This window comes from Enhydra lutris, unplaced genomic scaffold (assembly GCF_002288905.1).
Source record: "Enhydra lutris kenyoni isolate GAN:26980312 unplaced genomic scaffold, ASM228890v2 scaffoldscaffold28, whole genome shotgun sequence".
Lineage (NCBI taxonomy): Eukaryota > Metazoa > Chordata > Mammalia > Carnivora > Mustelidae > Enhydra > Enhydra lutris.
Genome location: NW_019154112.1, coordinates 27,200,670 through 27,215,266, shown reverse-complemented (window position 1 = coordinate 27,215,266; position 14,597 = coordinate 27,200,670). Strand labels below are relative to the sequence as shown.

At 39.0% G+C, this 14,597-nt stretch overlaps 1 pseudogene; it reads left to right on the top strand.

Annotated features, from left to right (window-relative positions):
* Window positions 1-4,013: 4,013 nt before the first annotated feature.
* Window positions 4,014-14,597, top strand: part of LOC111152494 — a 32,014-nt pseudogene continuing 21,430 nt past the window's right edge.

Sequence of the window (14,597 nt, the reverse complement as noted above, 5' to 3'; positions counted from 1 at the left end):
TGTTCTATTGTTTTTTTGGTTTCTATTTCATTGATTTCTGCTCTGATCTTTATGATTTCTCTTCTCCTGCTGGGTTTAGGGTTTCTTTCTTGTTCTTTCTCCAGCTCCTTCAGGTGTAGGGTTAGGTTGTGTACCTGAGACCTTTCTTGTTTCTTGAGAAAGGCTTGTACCGCTATATATTTTCCTCTCAGGACTGCCTTTGTCGTGTCCCACAGATTTTGAACCGTTGTGTTTTCATTATCATTTGTTTCCATGAATTTTTTCAATTCTTCTTTAATTTCCTGGTTGACCCATTCATTCTTTAGAAGGATGCTGTTTAGCCTCCATGTATTTGGGTTCTTTCCAAATTTCCTCTTGTGATTGAGTTCTAGCTTCAGAGCATTGTGGTCTGAAAATATGCAGGGAATGATTCCAATCTTTTGATAACGGTTGAGACCTGATTTAGGACCAAGAATGTGATCTATTCTGGAGAATGTTCCATGTGCACTAGAGAAGAATGTGTATTCTGTTGCTTTGGGATGAAATGTTCTGAATATATCTATGATGTCCATCTGGTCCAGTGTGTCATTTAAGGCCTTGATTTCCTTGTTGATCTTTTGCTTGGATGATCTGTCCATTTCAGTGAGGGGAGTGTTAAAGTCCCCTACTATTATTGTATTATTGTCGATATGTTTCTTTGATTTTGTTATTAATTGGTTTATATAGTTGGCTGCTCCCACGTTAGGGGCATAGATATTTAAAATTGTTAGATCTTCTTGTTGGATAGTTCCTTTGAGTATGATATAGTGTCCTTCCTCATCTCTTATTATAGTCTTTGGCTTAAAATCTAATTGATCTGATATAAGGATTGCCACTCCTGCTTTCTTCTGATGTCCATTAGCATGGTAAATTCTTTTCCACCCCCTCACTTTAAATCTGGAGGTGTCTTCGGGTTTAAGATGAGTTTCTTGTAGGCAGCATATAGATGGGTTTTGTTTTTTTATCCATTCTGATACCCTGTGTCTTTTGATTGGGGCATTTAGCCCATTAACATTCAGGGTAAGTATTGAGAGATATGAATTTAGTGCCATTGTATTGCCTGTAAGGTGACTGTTCTTGTATATTGTCTCTGTTTCTTTCTGATCTACTACTTTTAGGGTCTCTCTTTACTTAGAGGACCCCTTTCAATATTTCCTGTAGAGCTGGTTTGGTATTTGCAAATTCTTTCAGTTTTTGTTTGTCCTGGAAGCTTTTAATCTCTCCTTCTATTTTCAATGATAGCCTAGCTGGATATAGTATTCTTGGCTGCATGTTTTTCTCGTTTAGTACTCTGAATATATCATGCCAGCTCTTTCTGGCCTGCCAGGTCTCTGTGGATAAGTCTGCTGCCAATCTAATATTTTTACCATTGTACATTACAGACTTCTTTTCCTGGGCTGCTTTCAGGATTTTCTCTTTGTCACTAAGACTTGTAAATTTGACTATTAGGTGACGGGGTGTGGACCTATTCTTATTGATTTTGAGGGGGGTTCTCTGAACCTCCTGGATTTTGATGCTTGTTCCATTTGCCATATTGGGGATATTCTCTCCAATAATTCTCTCCAATATACCTTCTGCTCCCCTCTCTGTTTCCTCTTCTTCTGGAATCCCAATTATTCTAATGTTGTTTCGTCTTATGGTGTCACTTATCTCTTGAATTCTCCCCTCGTGGTCCAGTAGCTGTTTGTCCCTCTTTTGCTCAGCTTCTTTATTCTCTGTCATTTGGTCTTCTATATTGCTAATTCTTTCTTCTGCCTCATTTATCCTAGCAGTGAGAGCCTCCATTTTTGATTGCACCTCATTAATAGCTTTTTTGATTTCAACTTGGTTAGATTTTAGTTCTTTTATTTCTCCAGAAAGGGCTTTTATATCTCCCGAGAGGGTTTCTCTAATATCTTCCATGCCTTTTTTGAGCCCGGCTAGAACCTTGAGAATCGTCATTCTGAACTCTAGATCTGACATATTACCAATGTCTGTATTGATTAGGTCCCTAGCCTTTGGTACTGCCTCTTGTTCTTTTTTTTGTGGTGAATTTTTCCGCCTTGTCATTTTGTCCAGAGAAGAGTATATGAAGGAGCAAATAAAATACTAAAAGGGTGGCAACAACCCCAGGAAAATATGCTTTAGCCAAATCAGAAGAGATCCCAAATCGTGAGGGGGGAGAAAGGGAATAAAAAGGAAAAAAATATATATATATATTAGATAAACTAGTTAAAAAACGTTAAAAAAGAAAAGGGTAAAAGTTAAAAAAAATTTAGCAGAAGAAGAAAAAAAAATTGAAAAAGAAAAAATAATTAAAAATTAAATTAACTGCAAGGCTAAAGAATCATGGGGAGAAAGCCATGAGTTCTGTGCTTTGCTTTCTCCTCCTCTGGAATTCCGCTGCTCTCCTTGGTATTGAAACTGCAGTCCTTGGTAGGTGAACTTGGTCCTGGCTGGGTTTCTTGTTGATCTTCTGGGGGAGGGGCCTGTTGTAGTGATTCTCAAGCGTCTTTGCCCCAGGCGGAGTTGCACCGCCCTTACCCGGGGCCGGTCTGAGTAATCAGCTCGGGTTTGCTTTCGGGAGCTTTTGTTCCCTGAGCGCTTTCCGTAGAGTTCCGGAGGGTGGGAATGAAGATGGTGGCCTCCCGGTCTCTGGCCCTGAGGAGCCGAGAGCCCGGGGCCCCACTCCTCAGTGCACCCTCAGAGAACAGCGCCCAATTACTCCCGTCACCCTGGCCTCCGGCCGCGCTCCGAGCTGACCGAGCCTGCGACCGGTTCAAGGTAACCCCGAGCTTAGAGCTCACTCCTCGGCTCTGTCTCTGTAGCCGGCTTCCCCGTTCTACTACCTGTAAGCTCTGCGATACTCAGATGCCCCCGATCCTTCTGTGACCCTGCGGGACCTGAGGCCACGCTGATCCCGCGTGGGCTTCACCCCGGTTAAGCCTCTGGAGTGATGTCCCTCAGTGGAACTGACTTTTAAAAGTCCCGATTTTGTGCTCCGTTGCTCTGCCACTTGCCGGGAGCCGGCCCCTCCCCCCGCGGTCTTTCTTCCTGTCGCTTTGGATTCACTTCTCCGCCAGTCCTACCTTTCAGAAAGTGGTTGATTTTCTGTTTCTAGAGTTGCTGTTCTTCTCTTCGATCTCCTGTTGGATCTGTCTGGGATCCATTTTTATTAATTCATTCATATATGGGTGCTGTGACTGTTTGATTGGAAACAAACTGAACCAAAAATTGCTCAGTGTAGCATTTTCAGCTACATTCATGTTGAAACAAAAAATAAACAAATATACGTGGAAGGGTGACAAAGTTGAACAATAATTTAACTGCTTATTGTTTATTCATGTAACTTCATTGCATGGTGTCTAAAAATATGAATCATTAGTTGTTTCTCACTGTTCTGTGTGAGGATCTGTCCTTAGTATTAAAAATACTCACCAAACTATATACAATATGGTAGCTTTAGAATGTATTGATTGAGAAGATGAATAATAAAAAAGCTAGTGAGACTTCCATTCCATTTTTCTGTGCATTTATATTTAATTATTTTGTCATTGAAGTATATGCACAAGTCCTGTATTTCAGTTCATATTTACTAAAGCTGGGGCTCGTTATTGAACTTATCTAAAGACAATTTAAAGGCAAAATGAGGAGAGAACTCTTTTTGTTAATTAACATGCAAATATACACATAACATATAAACCTACTTCTTCCCTGGTCTTTAAAAAGTCATGGAGAGAGAAGATTTGAAGTTAAAATGCAATAAATGCATTCATTCATTCATTCCCTCACTCATTCTTTTAGCACATCCAGTAAGCATCATTTGAAGTGCTGATTTACATGCCTTCTGTTTTACAGTAGTCGATGGGGGAAATATTCTCCAATCAGATACAACGTCCATCCCCATAATATAATCAGATAAGAGATACACAACCTCTTCACATAAAGCCAGTTCAAATATGTCAGTTCTGCTATAAACCTTTACCTTAATTCCAGCAACCCTTACATTTCTAGCCATGGCCCCCTTTAGGACTTCAACAGGTCTTGGTTTTACCATACTAGATCAGGGAAATATTGCCCTGTATGACATAATATCCATTCCCATAAGACATTCAGCTAAAGGGAAAAAACTTGTTTATATAGGACTTACTAAACATTCCAATTTTCATAATCCTATCAACCATTATATTCTTATTCTCTCAGTTTAATTGTAGTCCTGGTCAAGGCTTCACCAATGGGCTTTCGGACCACAATTCATGGAGCTCTGGTATCAAGGAGTCTTGGAAGCTTCTCTTCTCTACCATCTGACCATTTCACCTACTCTTGTGCAAAAGGCTTTGAGTCCCCAGCATGGCATTGAGCTAAGCGACTCTGGCCTTCTTATCAATCCTCAACTTAATTAATCTGCCTGTTCACTGCTCCAAATGATTATTGGTCATGTTTCTCATAGTAATTTCCAACTTTTAAATTTCCAAACTTTTAAATGCTTAAATGCTTCCAACTTTTAAAATTTCTTCAAGCGGGGATAAATAGAGCTGATTTATTTGGGGCCCTTTGATGTCAGGAGACAGGTGGGGAGTCCCTTTGGCAGCACTGTATTAAAACCTGTGTTTTAATCCCATTAGTGTCTGTTTTACCTATTCCTGATGGCGATGCTTCCTTCACTCCCTAGAACACATCTTTCTTTGGCAAACAACCTTTCTCACACTTCAGTATTAAATATGGTTTTCTTTGTGAAACCTCTCCAGAATTTCTAGATAAAGTTAGTCACCCCCTCTCTGCTTCTAAGCACCCCCCTTGGTTTATATTTCACATTTTAATATAATGAACTGATAATAAACACTGTCTTTCTTATAGGACATGAACAATACAAGGGCAGGAACTAGACTTCATTTCTCCTTGTACCCACAGCACAGAACATACTGTTTGCCTTATAGCACTGGTTGAATTAATGTTTAGTGACATGAAGAGAGGAGGAGGGAAGGATGAAATAAAATGCAAATAAATGTAAAATGTAGATAGGACACAGGACCAAAAATGTTAGTGTGAATGAATATTACTGGATTCTTTATTGAGAATATTAGGTTATACTATAGAGAGGTTTTATGTTTTGTCTCTCACAATAAAAAACCAATAATAGAGATAAGAGGGACCAATTTATATACAGTTGAAAGGATACAGAGACTACTGGTTAAAAAAAAACTACATATAAATAGCTCTCTTTTTATAATTTTGTTCAGTGTTGCTGTTGCTGATAAGGTTGTTCTGGGCAATGTTGCTTAAAGTCAGTTTTCATCTTAGTAGATGACGAGGACATCACATATATTGGGACCAAGGGCAAGCATCCCCAAAGTTTCCCTTTTGGTCATATTGACGGTTTTGAATTAAAAGATACTTAAGAAACAGCCAACACAAGAAGGATGCACCACTAGCCTCTTTGTCTTCTGAAAGCAGAAGATAAATCTCCCATGTCAAAGGAACTATTCTTGTACCAGGAGTTAAAGAGACATCTTTATTACCACAGATCAGGAATTCAGAGCCAAGAAGGCTCTATTAACAAACCACATACTTGTACCAGTTTACTACTGCAGCTCAAATGCTGCTTAAATATTTTTACTGACTGCAGTTCCTCAACATAAGTTATCTTTATTTTGTCAATTTCTTACAGATTTATTGTTTCTTTGTCAAAAATGTATAAGAACTGCATGCCTTGCTAATTTCCTTAGGTCTCAATTCATTTGGGGGGCCTCTGTGTACACATAATTAAATTTTGTTTTTTATTCCTTTTAATCTGTCTCATGTTAATTCTTAGACTATCCAGAAGAACCTGGAGGGTATAAGAATAATTTTCTTCCCCAACATATGATGATTATATTAATTATGAAGTGCAAACTCTTTAAGTATGAAAACACTGAGGCACAAGGGAGTTAATGACATACCTATGTTCCTTATTAAGATAATTTGATTCTATGCAAAACTGGGAGACTCCTGACCTCCATCTCCTTTTGTAGTTCTTTCTAGAAAAAAATATAAAATCTTAACTCCCTAATATGATATACAAAGAAATTTGAAACATGATTGCTTCCAAGAGTTGAATTGACCTCAGTCTGGATGCTGAATTGTGTATCAGGAGCTGAAGCCTGGATTCTTTAAGCAATGTGTCCTATTTGCTTATTTTCACACTTGTGTAATGCTTTGGCAGGAAAATTGTAGCCAGAGAGTTTGCATTATTGGAAGAAAAGAGAAACTGAGTGCAAAATGTCTAGGAGAAAGTGAAAAAAAAATAACTTGAGAGTAGGAATTTGCTCTACTGTTTCTTTAATCTTTATCATTTTTTTGTAAATTGCCTATTAATTGCCTAAAGTTAAAAAGCAATAAAATAAAAAGAATAGTAAACAAGAAGATATCTAGGTGAGTTGATAATAATTCTAAGCTTTTCCCTGGGCTGACAGGGGAAAAATAAGAGAATTACATAGACAGATAATGATAGCTAGATGGGGGAATAAAAGAGAAGGTAGAGGACCAGAATGAGTTCGAGCTGACACTCATTTGCCTCTCCTATTGGCATTAACCCAACAACATATGCCACTTGTTTTTCTGTGTACACTTACGGTGCTCCCTGACTGTAAGACTATAAGCCGTTTACCTAGTGGTGCCCCATTCCCTGTGACCATAAATCACTACTTACCTTCATCGAAGCTTCCAGTTCTGTAGATAATAAGATAACTAATATCAGTGAGAGATGATGCTTGAGAATAGCAACAGGATTTATGAAGCTAATTTCATGTGGTCATTAATCTCTTTAAATGCTGCATTAGTAATTATTTTTTAAGGTTAAAGAGACTTCTATAATCAGCAGTTACAACTATCAAATGAATCCCTGAATGAATTGAGGTATATAGTGCTCAGTATGTGCCTGACATCATTCAAGAGATTACTTATAAACCACGTGGGCCCTACAGCAGGCTCAGCTCCTAGACTAATGCTTGGCACAGGCTAAGGAAACCACACATATTGGTGGCCTTGGTAAATTTGGACCCCCAAACTTGAGACTCTTATGTCACTATAGTGTCACTAAGGAACAAAGGAAAGGAAGAACATTTGAGGAAAAGGAACTAAAGAGAAAAAGGGGAAAGGCCAGAAAGAAGGCAAAGATATACTGAGAAAATAATATTTTGGGAGAATGCACTGTCCACTCTTCAGCAGATATCACTGTCCTATTCCCAACATTATCTGCCCTGATACATAGTATATCTTGTTAATAATTCAAATAATTATTGAAATGATTTGAAATCATTAAAATAATTCAAACAAGAATTTGATTACTTTAAAATGTGATTATTTAGAAATTTAATGGCTAACATTTTAAATTTTTTTAAATTTTTTTAAATTGTTATGTTAGTTACCATATGGTACATCATTAGTTTTTGATGTAGTGTTCCGTGATTCATTGTTTGCATATAACATCCAGTGCTCCATGCAATACGTGCCCTCTTTAATACCCACCAGCAGGCTCACCCACCCCCCAACTCTCCTCCCCTCTAAGATCTACAGTTTGTTCTTAGAGTCCATAGTCTCACATGGTTCGTCTTCCCCTCTGATTTCCTCTCCTTCACTTTTTCTTTCCTTCTCCTAATGTCTTCCTTGCTATTTCTTATGCTCCACAAGTGAAACCATATGATAATTGACTTTCTCTGCTTGACCTATTTCACTCTGAACAATCTCCTTCAGGCCCATCCGTGTTGATGCAAAAGCTGGGTATTTATCCTTTCTGATGGCTGAGTATTATTCCATTGTATATATGGACCATATCTTCTTTAACCATTCGTCTGTTGAAGGGCATCTTGGCTTTTTTCACAGTTTGGCTATTGTGGACATTGCTGCTATGAACACTAGGGTACAAATGACCCTTCTTTTCACTACATCTCTATCTTTGGAGTAAATACCCAGTAGTGCAATTGCAAGGTCGTAGGGTAGCTCTATTTTTAATTTCTTAAGGAAATCTCCATACTGTTTTCCAAAGTGACTGCACCAACTTGCATTCCCACCAATAGTGTAAATGGTTCCCCTATCTCCACATCCTCTCCAGTATTTGTTGTTTCTTGCCTTGTCGATTTTTGCCATTCTAACTGGTATAAGGTGGTATCTCAATGTGGTTTTGATTTGAATATCCCTGATGACGAATGATGATGAACATTTTTTCAAGTGTCTGCTAGCCATTTGTATGTCTTCTTTGGAGAAGTGCCTACCATTTTTAACCAGCTTTTTCAAATTTGCCTCTCATTCTTGATCTCATAAAGCTTTATTGTTTGGATATTAAGAATTCCATAAGAAAATATTCTGCTATAATTTGCATAAAATGCCTAACTGGTTTGAGTTGCAATAAAATTGCTTTATTGTGGGCTTTGGTCACTATGCTTAGACCTAAATTAGAGGAGGAAATCATGGTAGATGAAGGAAAGAAGAGTTTGATTTATTCTATAAATATGAGCAACTGTTGAAAGTGGATTAATATGGTATTAACTAAGTTAAGGTCTGACTGCCAAATGCAGAATGAATCAGGAGGTGGAGCACAAGAATAAAAGCAGAGAGACCAGTCGGAGGTTTATTGCTGTGACAGGCCAAGAGATGATAATGGTTTGTTGTAGGTGTATAGCAGCAGAAATGGAAGAAAATGGATTAAATGGGGACTTGTCTTGCAAGGAAAGCAACATGATTTACTGATAGACTGGTTGTGGCATGTGAGTAAAAGAAAGGAATTTTTAATTTTTTTAAGATTTTTAAAAACCTTATTTGACCCAGAGAGAGAGAGAGAGAGAAAGAGAAAGCACAACAGGTAGAGGGAGAGGGAGAATCAGGCTCCTCACTGAACAGAGAGCCAGATGTGTGGTTTGATCCCAGAACCCTGGGATCATGACCTGAGCTGAAGGCAGTTGCTTAACCAACTGAGCCATTGAGGTGGCCCAAGAAAGAAATTTTTGAAAAGCATCAGTGGCTTCTTCCTGGAGGAGGAGGCCAGAAGTCAGTTGGTGGTGGTAGCCAACGCGGTTAGCAGTGTAAACAGAGAGCTGGGTTCCAGCTCTTCCACAGTGGGTGAGCCACAGCACATGTGTGCCCTTTCACCCCCTCCAATGCAGTACATCAAGGAGTATACAGATGAAAATACTTAGGAAGGCCCAACTGCCAAGCCTACACCTCCAGGAAAAGAGAGTTACGTGATGTTTGGCATCAGTTCCAATGTGATCTTATCATCTACCCTGCAGACAGGACATCAAACAGTATCATCCTGTGCAGTGTGGTCTTGAGAATGAACTGAGGAACCTCAATATGTTTATTTTTATTAATTTCTTAGATCTCTTAGATATTTTGATAAGGAGCCCTGGGAATATAAAATGAGAAGGGAAAGCTAGAAGACTGTAAGCCCCTTCTTGTAGGTGTGTAGCATATTGAGAGACCTTGAGAATCGCAGACTTTGAGAAGGTGCAGAAATGTTAACACCTTGAAATAGTTACAATGTTTCCAAAGCATCTGCAACGAGTCATCCAGATGATTCATAATTGTTTGGCTTCTTTGCCTGATGATTTGCCTCATGCAGAACAAGGGATGAGAGTAAAAACTGAAGCAATGGATGCTGGTGATAGAACTGGTCAGAAGGAACACAGAGAAAGTGCAGCTCAGAGGAGAGACGGGATGATACAGAAAGATGCTGCTTTGTGTGTCCTAATGGACGAAATAAATCAAAGACAGTGAAGGATGTTTCTTTTTCTTCTGCTTTTCTTTCTCCCTTCGAGTAAATAGCATCATATATCAGTTAATTTGCTTTCGGACACCCTTAAAGAGTTATCACTAGAAGTCACATAAATGGCTTGACTCTCCAACTTTATGAATTACGAGATGTCACAGGAAGTAATTTCACTTTACGGAAAGCAGGCCCACGGGGTGTGCCTGCAGTCAGTGTAACCGCCTTAAAAAGCAAGGTATTTGCAGCTATTGTGTGGAACGGTTCTGTTTCTGGAGTTGCAGGGTCACATGGACGATATCCTCAACAATAGCAAGCTTTCATCCTTGAAAAGGAGAGTTGTCCTTTGCTTTCAGAATGAGAGATAAATAAAGGATATCAAGTTATAGACACATGAAATGATGAAATCTTTAAATTTACCTCACTTAAAAATTTGCTTACTCTCTAAAAAAGCAGTGTAACATGTTAAAAGAGAGGAACTCTGTGATCTTAAAACAACAACTTTATTTTCCCTCATGACCTTCCCTGCAAACACACTCCCCTCATCCTCTTGTCCCTATCCGGCATGGGTCCCATAACTCTTTTCGGGTCACTCAGATAATAAATCCTTGGGTTACTTTTAGTTACATTCACTTTGATAATTAACTATACATTTCCTTTAAAGCTGAACTCAGACTTGTTTAAGGCTAGAAGCCTGCAGTGGAAAGGGGGTTTGGTGGCAGAGACCGCTAGATGTCCACTGGAGATTTTTGCTCTCTGGACATAGATTGCTGGGATGTGGCTGGCCTGCCAGGGATGACATGGCCCCACTCTCCTTACAGCTAGGTAAGGTCACATGACTGAATTCTCAGCGATGGGTGTAGGAATCCAGGTCTGTCCCATAAGAACATCTTACATGATCTTCCCATCTCTTCTCTCATCTACTGATTGGATGGCCACACCCAGAATAACTTTGCAAGCCACTTGAAGGTGGCAAAGGGTCAGTCAGTTTGGGTCTTTGAATGACTGTGAAGACTAGGTCCTCTTCTCATTATCTTCACCCATCGACCCCATCTGACTTGATTTTATGTGAGCAAGAAATCGTCTTGTTTTGAGCACTGAGATTTTATCTTTGTGCTTTCTTCTCTTCACGCACCTGCCCCCTCCTTCCCCACACCTGGGTCTTGGTGGGGAGTCTGCCTTGTGTTTGAGGATCTCTGACAGTCTTTCTTTTAAAGTAGGTAGTTGTTCTCCAAGTGTAGTCCTGGACTAGAGGCATTAGGATCCCCTGGGCTTGGTTAGAAATGCAAATGCTCAGACCTCATTCCAGACCTATTGAATCTAACTTTAAGGGTGGGCCCGGCAAGCTGTGATTTAAACAAGTCCTCACGCAGGTAATTCTGATGCATTTTCAAGATTAAGAACTGCTGATAAAGATAATGATTTTTCCCCAGATGTCCAGTTTTGATTCTTCCCTCAGTCTCTGGTTTCCAGTATAACCATCCTTTTGCTCTATTAAGGTCTTCAGCCCTAGAACTGACTTGTTAGTTTATAATGCCAGGACAGTTTGCCTAGAAGCATTCATGTATCCTTTTCCTTAACAAATCATGGCAATTTCTCAGTAGACCTCTCTTTATTAGTCAGGCAGCTAACTGGCCACTCGTTATCTTTTGTTTTTTCTGGCATGTGTCTTGTATAGATTTTTGAGTTCCAGAAACTTCAGAGGACAGAGTCTAGACTCTCTTAAGATTAAACTGAAGAAGGAGGGAAGCCATCTCTTCCCTTTGTTGGAGGGCAAGCTGGGTGGTATAACACTTAAACAACTATGCAGAGAAACATCTTTCGTTATCTGACCTCTACGTTTTTATGACTTTGAGGAAGGTGCTGGGCTAAGAGGCGTAAAACCAAATTTTGCCTGTTTTGCAAATCCTTGTGCAATAAAAATGAAGTGAGTCGGGGTGCCTGGGTGGCTCAGTGGGTTAAAGCCTCTGCCTTCAGCTCGGGTCATGATCCCAGAGTCCTGGGATCTCTGCCCCACGGAGCAGAGAGCCTGCTTCCTCCTCTCTCTTCCTGCCTGCCTCTCTGACTACTTGTGATATCTGTCAAATAAATAAATAAAAATCTTTTAAAAAAATGAAGTGAGTCATATTATATAACATTGTTACTGAAGTCTAAGTATCATTTGTATATGAGTTTATGAGTTTGTGTTGGGGGTGGATTAAGGGGTTAAAATTCCATGAGGCATGCTATATTCTGAAAAAGAAAAAAGAAAAAAATGAAAAGAATAAAGGATGCTTTCTGTGTGAGCAGCTTGGTGAATAAGGAAGTAGTTAACTAATATGGCAGAAAATTGGGGGTGAGAAATCAATAATTGTATCTCCTTATGTTTACTATAGGGCACTAAGATAGAATCTAGTTTTCTGATCTGCAAAGATCCCACCTGCTGTGACTGAGAATGTCTACCCAACTGAAGACCGAACTTGCAGGCCATTGGAAAGACAGGTAATAATTAACATAAAGTTGAGAAATATATCGTCCTAGTTTTACTTTAAAAAGTATAAGTGCATTTTGGTCCCATTGCATAATATTTTCTCTGTAGATTCTTTTTTAGTGTATGGTCTTTGCTCAGGCTCTTTGGCCAGAAGAGCACGAGGTAAGAATTTACTTGTTAACTTGACTGCAGAGTGCAATTCCAGGGAAGTAGGAATGAGGGAGAAAGGAGAGTGAGACTAGGAAGGAGGGAGAGCACGTGTGAACAAGCACCTCACTAAGCTGACAAGCGCTTGGTGTGAGGGCGGTTGGTTGATCTTGAGCAATATCTGTAAAGAGATACTGTATGAATCACTGCATCAAAAGAGCATATCCAAGGGAAAGAAGAAAGATCTATCTGCCAGACTTCTTCTTCCTGTCACTTTCTCCCTTGCTTTAAGTCTTCTTCAAATATCATCTGTGTTTTAACAGACTCGATGGCTTCTTTTCTTCCTTTTCCTCCCTTCTTTCCTTCTTTCTTCCTTTCCCTTCCTTCCTTCCTTCTATCCTCCCTTGATTTATTTATTTGACTTCAGAGAGAGTACACACGGTGGGGAGGGACAGAGGGAGAGGGAGAGAATCCCAAGCGGACTCCTGGCTGAGTGGAAAGCCAATGTGGGGCTCCACCCCTGACCTTGAGAAAACAACCTGAGCCAAAATCAAGGGTTTGATGCTTAACTGACTGAGACATCCCTAAAGACCAGGTGTTTTATTTTTGAAGAGTACCACGTATTGGGGAAAAACGAGCTATGGCACAGTAATTTTTGAGCAGGAGTGTCCTTTCCTTATGATCATTAAATTATAACATGTAGAAGATTTCTCTCTTTGTTCATACTTTTGCTTTAAGACAAATCCTTAAACCCCAGTAAGTATTTACAATTTGTGGACTGTGATAATATAATTGATAGAATAGCTCTCCTAATTTATGTTATTGTTATTTTTTTGCAACAATCCCACAAGGGTGGTGTTATTATTGTTATCATTTTCCCTGAAGATGGAATTGAAGCTGATAGAAATTAATTTGTCTAAAATCCCATGACTTATAATTTAGAGTGAGATTTCTGACCCTATGTGGCTTATTTTATGGTTCATGCTATTTGTATAATACTCTTACTTGAGGGTCCCTGTTACATGTCATTTCATTTTTAATTTGTTAAGTGTAGACAATAGTACTTATAATGTTGTGAGAAGACAATTTTTCGAAAAGCATCTTGTGCTACAGGTAAAATGATTTTATAAGTAGTGTGGGAATACCATAGTGCTCCCATAAAAAATCTTGTGGTGAGTATGTGACAGAGGAGACATGAAGCTTTATGGTCCAGGTTGGATGTGTTGAGAAATCTAAAAAAAGGAAAAGGAAATCATATTCTGCAACTGTAAGCAATCAGCTGAAAACTGGGACTGAAATGGCATGAACAACCATCCTTCACAAATGGCCACTGGATGACCTATAAACCCAATGGGAAGAAGAAGGAAAAAGCAAAACTAGGGTTTGTTTTTCTCTATTTAGAACAGAAAATGGGTAGGCAGTTAGGAAATGAAGCTGAAAGGGGAACTTCAAAATCTTAGAAAACCAGATTGTTCTTGGGATGCTTGGGTAGCACAGTTGGTAAAACACCTGCTTGAATTGTGATCTCAGGGTTGTGAGATCAAGGCTCTTGTCAGGCTCTGCCTACAGCAAAGAGTCTGCTTGAGATTCTCTCTCCCTCTCCCTGTGCCTCTTCCACTCCCCCCCGCCCTCTAAAATAAATAAATAAATCTTTAAAAAAAAGGAAACCAAATTGTTCCTTTATCTATGTATATCATGCTATATTTGAAAGTTTCATTGTGTGCCCATATAAATGTTATCTTCAATTAAATATGAAAAAATTGCAAAGTGTTCCCAAATAGAGATAATCTAAGTCAGTATTTGTGTTCTTATATGTGGATCTTTAGGAGCTGATCTTGATCCTAATAGATAACTTTTTAAAAAACTTAAAATACATAGTATGCTAATCAAAATAAGTCAATCAAATACCATATGATTTCACTAATATGTGGAACTTAAGAAACAAAACAACCAGGCAAAGGGAAAAAGAGAGATAAACCAAACAACAGACTTTTAGAAGAAACTGAAGGTTACCAGAAGGCAGGTGGGTATGGAGATGGATAAAATAGGTAATGGGGATTAAGGTGTGTACTTGTGATGAACACTGAGTGTTGTATGGATGTATTGAATCACTGTATCGTACACCTGAAATAATATAACACTGGATGTTACCTAACTGGAATTTATTTTATTTACTTATTTTTAAAAAGATTTTATTTATTCATTAGAGAGAGAAAGAGCACACAAGTGGGGGAGAGGCAGAGG